Source organism: Seriola lalandi, unplaced genomic scaffold, assembly GCF_002814215.2.
Source record: "Seriola lalandi dorsalis isolate HSWRI2012SDOR001 ecotype SW California unplaced genomic scaffold, Sedor1 jcf7180002054963, whole genome shotgun sequence".
Lineage (NCBI taxonomy): Eukaryota > Metazoa > Chordata > Actinopteri > Carangiformes > Carangidae > Seriola > Seriola lalandi.
In genome coordinates this window covers 198981-205640 of record NW_019525514.1, presented here as the reverse complement: position 1 = coordinate 205640, position 6660 = coordinate 198981, and positions in this window count along the sequence as shown.

Sequence of the window (6660 nt, the reverse complement as noted above, 5' to 3'; positions counted from 1 at the left end):
GGTTTCATTTGTTAGAGAGGTCAGTTTTGATTGTGTTGCTTTAGGTTGAAGCCTTAGTTTCATTATTGTTTATTTGACCTCGGATTTTTGGGCCCAACCTTTGTTTTTTTTCTAGTTATTTGATAATTACTTTTATAACTTTTTTGGATTTTTGGTATACTTTAATTAAATATTTTTCATTTTTACACCGGTGTCCTTTGTCTAACTGCTTGGTCCGTAGTGATGGGAATTCCGGCTCTTTCGGCTCCCAAGTGGCTCCTCAGATTTTTTGTTACTTAAATTAATTTATTACCAAATTATGTCTAAAATGAATGACTAATGTAACATAACATAACATAAAATATAACATGTATAGTGTGTATATGGCTTTATTAATAAACTTAACATATACATAAATAAATTTTAAATAAAAAAGACCCATTTTAATTTGTGAAAAAACACAAAATCAACTAAACATCACTCAACAAAATATAAATTAAAATGTGCAACCATGTACAGTAAAGAAAAACACAAAATCAACTAAACATCACTCAACAAAATATAACTTAAAATGTGCAAAACCAAAAAGAAAAAGCAGCATCCAGGTGTGGTTTTAGCGAAGATTGGCATTCAAAAAAACCAATGGCCTCAGCTTTGAGGGGCTGATCCTGTTTCTCCTTTCTGTTATGATCTGCCCTGTTTTGGAGAAGATTCTTTCTGAGGGGACAGATGTCGCTACTATGCACAGTCTACGTGCCATCACATGTGAAAGACGTGGGTAGACTGAACACTTGGTCTCCAGCCAGCTCAGTGGGTCTGCAGTTCTCTGGAAAAGGGGCTCCTCGAGATATGTTCTCACTTCCACCATTGCATCTGCTGTTGGATTCCTCGTACTTCCAATGGTTGCACGTTCCTCAAAGATTCTCCAAACAGCAGATGCTTGTGGTTCCTCTTGTTCTTGTGCTGCTGCCCCTTCTCCCTCTTGGCCCCTTGGCAGTGGACTTGACTGGCTGGATCTAGCTGCTGCTGCAGTAATTCTCTGAAGAGCTTCATGAACCGCTCTATTTTCAGTGAAGGCCAGCTTTTTTAATCTTCGGTCAAGAATGGCGGTTTCTGACAGAACATTCTGTGGAATTTTCTTTCCATGGATGCACAGAGAGCATCCACTAACTGCTTCACTTTCCCCATGGTTATTGTGGTCTGGTGCTCAGCTGTCACTTTCTGCAGACCCTTGCACAGGATCAACATTTTAGAGGCTGTAACATAGCTGAAAAAGAGTAATAACAATAAGTGAATTATGCTTTGTATTATTAAGCATTATGTATTATTATCCGGTCATGTCTAATCTGCTTTTCATACTAATAATACAATAACAACACCTAATAAACATAACTGAAAAATTATAATAATAAAAATAATAACATGATAACATTTGTACACTGTACCTGTCTGCACTGATCTCTACAGTGACCTGATCAAATCACTGAACTCAAAACAGTCCAGTAGACATGACACCATGTTGTACTTTTCATAAAGTGGCATGTAACTGACATGTAGGATGTGGTGGTTCGGGATGTCCAGCAGTCAGTTGTCAAACAAACCTGTGGCTTTTTTTACCCTTTCTAGGAGTAAAGCACGTTTTTTGTCATATAGGCCTGGGATGATTTTTTGGGAAAGCGTTTTCCTGCTTGGAAGTGTATACATTGGATTGAGAGCATAAGTATAACTTCGCAATCCTTTGTCTTCCACGATGGAAAATGGCTGAAAATCTTGTGCTATCATTATAGCCAGTTTCTCATCAATTGAGTCTTGTTTTGCTGGGGTCATAGCCTTTTGCAAAAACTGTCTCATAGAGCTCTGGGATGTAGGTCTACTAGGTGGCTGTGGTGGTGATATACTGGCTGATGCTACAGACATAGGAGCAGCAACAGTTGCAGGAGTTGACACACTGGCACCTTCATTAGCAGAGTCCCTTGCTGGTCTTTTGTCCAACTCCATTAATTGCACCGTTGGATGATTAGTTCGCATATGCCTGTGCAGGTTGTTTGTGGAGCCTGCTCGATATGAAATTTTTATTTAACAAAGTGTACACTCTGCCTTTCCGGAGTCTAACACTTTAAAATGTGTCCAAATTTTACTCCTTTTCCTTTTGCTGTGTGTGTGCTGCATGCGAGTGTCTGTAACCCCCCCCCCCCCCCCCCCCCCCTTCTGCTCAGTGTAGTCACACAGACGCTGCAGCAGCCACACGCTGACCAATGCGGCTTTAAAAGACAATTTAAAAAATCGCTCACTCGTTCACTTCAAAGAGCCGGCTCTAATCCGGCTCTCGTTCGCGACCGACCCATCACTATTGGTCCATGATACTGACACAGAAACACACATAAATACAGACAAGCAGAGAGGCACACAGACAGATACAAAGGCACACACAGAAGGGACAGAACTGTTTACAGATTAGTAGTCATAGAGTGAGGTACCATTTCAGACTGGACAGAACAACAGAATCAGACTTGTTGAATTTTTTTTCAATTTATTTTTTTGGGCTTTTTGTGCCTTTATTGATAGTGCAGTAGAGAGAGACAGGAAATGGGGAGGCAGAGAGAGGGGGAATGACATACAGCTAAGGGTTGTCCGATACGGGACTCGAACCAGGGCCATCTGCAGCGAGGACTGTAGCCTCTACACATGGGGCGGATGCTCATCCAACTGAGCTACTCGACATCCTGACTTGTTGAATTTAACCTGCTCGACTGGTGTTACACTCCAGATCCTCCTTTTACTTTCCTTCGGTTGTTAACTACTCCTGCATACTTTGTTCTACATAAAGCATTCAACTATCAAAACGTTCAGCTTCTTCAGGAGATGTATGTTTTCCATCACGTTTTTGATACTATTCATCTTTTTTTTTTTTTTGAAACTTAAGTTTTTATTGAACTTTTACAGGCATGGCACAAGACAATCTCAGCATGGTACTCCACACATGGACAGATAGAATCGGCGACAGACAGATACTCGATACAAGAAAAATAACCATATACATCCAAGTACAGGCATCCAGAAATCCATACATTTAACAAAACATAAAGATGAAACCAAAATATCAATCAACCTTCATATAATCCCAAAACCTACCCCAAGGGGTCAACCCCCCCCCCCCCGTCGTCACTCAGGCTATAAAGCATACATTCATATGATGCTGTCTCAGTCATCGCATATATCCACTCTTTCACCCGTGGAGCCTCAGGTGCTTTCTAGTGTCTCAAAATTACTCTACATGCTGTCGACGTACCCACAGAGACAACAGAGAAATCACTCCTGTCCGCAGTGGGCAGCCGGGATCTATCCCCCAGTAAGCAGAGCTCCGGGTTCAAAGAAATTTCTGATCCAAACCAATTACTCAAAATGTTCAGGACCTGAGTCCAGAAAGACCTGATCAAAGCACACTCCCACATACAATGAAGGAAAGTTCCAGTTTGTTTTTTGCATTTCCAACACAAATCATCACCCACAAGTTTCATTATATACAGTCGAGATGGTGTATAATAGTATCTATGTAAAACATTGTACTGTGTAAGTTTTCCTCTCGCTTCTCTCACATATTTTCCAGTCAGCCACAATTATAGCCCATCGTTCATCCTCAATCTCCCCGACAAGGTCCCTCTGCCAAATCATCTTTAGCTGGTTGGAATCACTGCTGAGAGAAGAATTAGCTATTTTGTAAAATTGTGAAGCGTTACGTTTAACAGGCGGGAGTTTCATGTATTCTAGCACCGCATTATCAGCATCATTGTATGGCCGTGAGCCGATACAACTCCTCAATTGCAAAAATTTCCAGAAATGACCTTTCCCCACCAAACCAAATTACTGCATCATCCCATCATATGACAAGAATACACCATTTTCAAAAAGATCATCAATCTTGTTCAAACCCTTTGAATGCCATTGTTCCCAATAAACTGATTTCCTTCCAATACAAACATCAGGGTTATACCACAGCGAAGAGTATCTCTGTAGGGTGTGCTTAACTTTAAACATTTTATGCACTCTGGTACAGACATCCCTTGAGTGCAGTAGTATTGGATTGGTGATATTTGACCTTTTTTGAGGGAGCACCTCTATGGGCTGGAAAGGCGAGCATATCTCTTTCTCCACCTCAGTCCAAGCCGCATTGTTGCCCGACGTTTGCCAGTACCTCGCAATTTTGGCCATCTCAAAAGCTAAATAATACAGTCTAAGATCTGGGAGGCCCAGCCCTCCCTTCTCCTTATGTGTACACAGCTTTCTCAATTTTATTCGCAGTCTTTTCCCCGCCCATAGAAAATGTCTGCCTGTCTGAAAGTGGAGGACGGTATCCGCATTGGCAACATCATTGCAACATAGCCGAACTGCGGGGCAACTATCATCTTTACAACATTAATTTTCCCCCACAATGTGAGTTTCAATTTCCCCCACTTATCAAGATTCGTTTTTATCTTTTGAAGCAAGGGGGTTAAAGTTTAATGCCACCATTTCGCTTATATCGTCAGAAAGTTTGATGCCGAGATACTTCATCCCCTTGCGCACCCACTTAAAATTAAATTTCTCCACCATAAACGGAGTACATGGCCTGGAGAGAGGCATCGCCTCCGATTTGCCCCAGTTAATGGAATAACCGGAAAATTGTGAAAATGACCGTATTGTGTCCATAAGATGTGGCAAAGACGACAAAGGGTCGGAAACCACCGCTAGGATATCATCAGCATATAACAACAATTTATGCTCCGTGTCACCTCCCCTTACTCCTTTAATTCCAGGGTGAGCTCTAACTGACACCGCCAGAACCTCTAAAAAGATGATAAACAATAGCGGGCTCAATGAACATCCCTGTCGAGTTCCCCGGGTCAGATTAAAGAAAGGGGAGATGATCCCATTTGTCATCAGTGCTGCCTTTGGTTCACTGTACAGCATTTTTATCCATTTAACGAAATTAGAGTTGAAACCAAAATGTGATAGGGCGGAGAGCAGAAACGGCCACTCCACCCTATCAAAGGCCTTTTCTGCATCCAAAGAAATGGCAGTGATAGGAACACCTTGGGATTGAGTAAGCCACATCAAATGTAACGAGTCTAATATTGTCAGTCGAAGTTCTATTTTTCATAAAACCGACCTGATTTGGGTGAATGATACTGGGCAGAACCATCTGTAAACGTGTTGCCAAAACCTTTGTAAGAACCTTGCAATCAAGACTGAGTAGACTTATAGGTCTATAGTTGGAGGGATCCGCCGCATCTTTGCCTGGTTTGGGAATCAATGAGATTACAGCTTCATTAAAGGTTGGAGCAACACGACCCTTATCAAACATCTCCTGATATACCCTCTCCAACACCGGTACAACTATATCTCCAAAAGCCTTAATAATATTCCACCGGGAGTCCGTCATACCCTGGTGACTTCCCGTTTTTCATTGAGGAAATCGCTGTCCGTATTTCAGCTGCTGTTATGGGTGAGTCCAATCCAGCTGCCTCCTGAGGTTGGAGTTTTGGTACTTCTATATTCAGGAAAAACTGTTCTATATCCTCCAGTGAGGCATCGGGGGCCATGGAAGACGTATACAACCTTTCATAATATTGTCAGAATATCCTATTAATATCATTAGCGGCGAAGATTTGCACATCCCCGTTTTATAACTGGTATAGTATTCCCAATTGTTTTCTCCTTCAACTGTCTCGCCAACAATCTCCCCATCTTTTCTCCCCCTTCATAAAAGCTTGTTTTTAATCTATAAAGTGCGTGCTCTGCTTTTTTATTATACATCTCATGTAAAGAGTATTTAAGCTTGCAGAGTTCCTGAAATTCCCCCTCAGAAAAATGTTTTGACAGGTCTAGCTCCTTATCCTTTATTTCCCTCTCCAACTCTGTGATCTTAGCAAGATTCTCCCTCTTCTTCTTAGAGGCATGTGCTATGAATTTCCCCCTTATATACGCCTTAGAGGCTTCCCAAACAGTAGTTATGTCCTTAGTACTGCCGATGTTGGTTTTAAAAAAGGTCGCCAAATCCTCCGCTATCACCTTCCTAAAAGTTGAATCTGACAATAACCCAACATTAAGTCTCCATCTACCTCTCCTCTCAGCCCTCACAGTGGCTTTAAGAACTAACTCGACAGGTGCATGATCGGTCAGGGAGATCGCCTTTATATCACAGTTAGTTACCTTGTTCGTCAGTGAAGCACTAATTAGAAAAAAGTCTATCCTGGAGAACGTTTTATGGCAATGGGAGAAAAAGGTAAAATCTTTCGCATTTGGGTTCACCAGTCTCCATATATCCACTAGGCCTACATCCCTATTCAGCATATGCAAGGCCTCTCTCTCCTTCGTTAGGAGAGGGGGTTTGAACGAACTCCTATCCAACACTGGATCCATAACGTTATAAAATCCCCAGCTAGGATAATCTCACCCTCAGTGTCTCCCAGCAATTTGTTTAACTCGTGGAAAAATCCAGGGTCCCCCTTAGTAGGAGCATAAATGTTACACAATACAAGAGGCACTCCCTCCACGACTGCTTCAACACAGATAATCCTCCCCTCCGCATCTTTGGATTGCTTTAGCAAAATAAAACTTATGTTCTTGTGAACCAAAATCAGAACACCATTACGTTTACTCGAAATCGAGCTATGGAACACATGTCCCACCCATCCCGCTTTT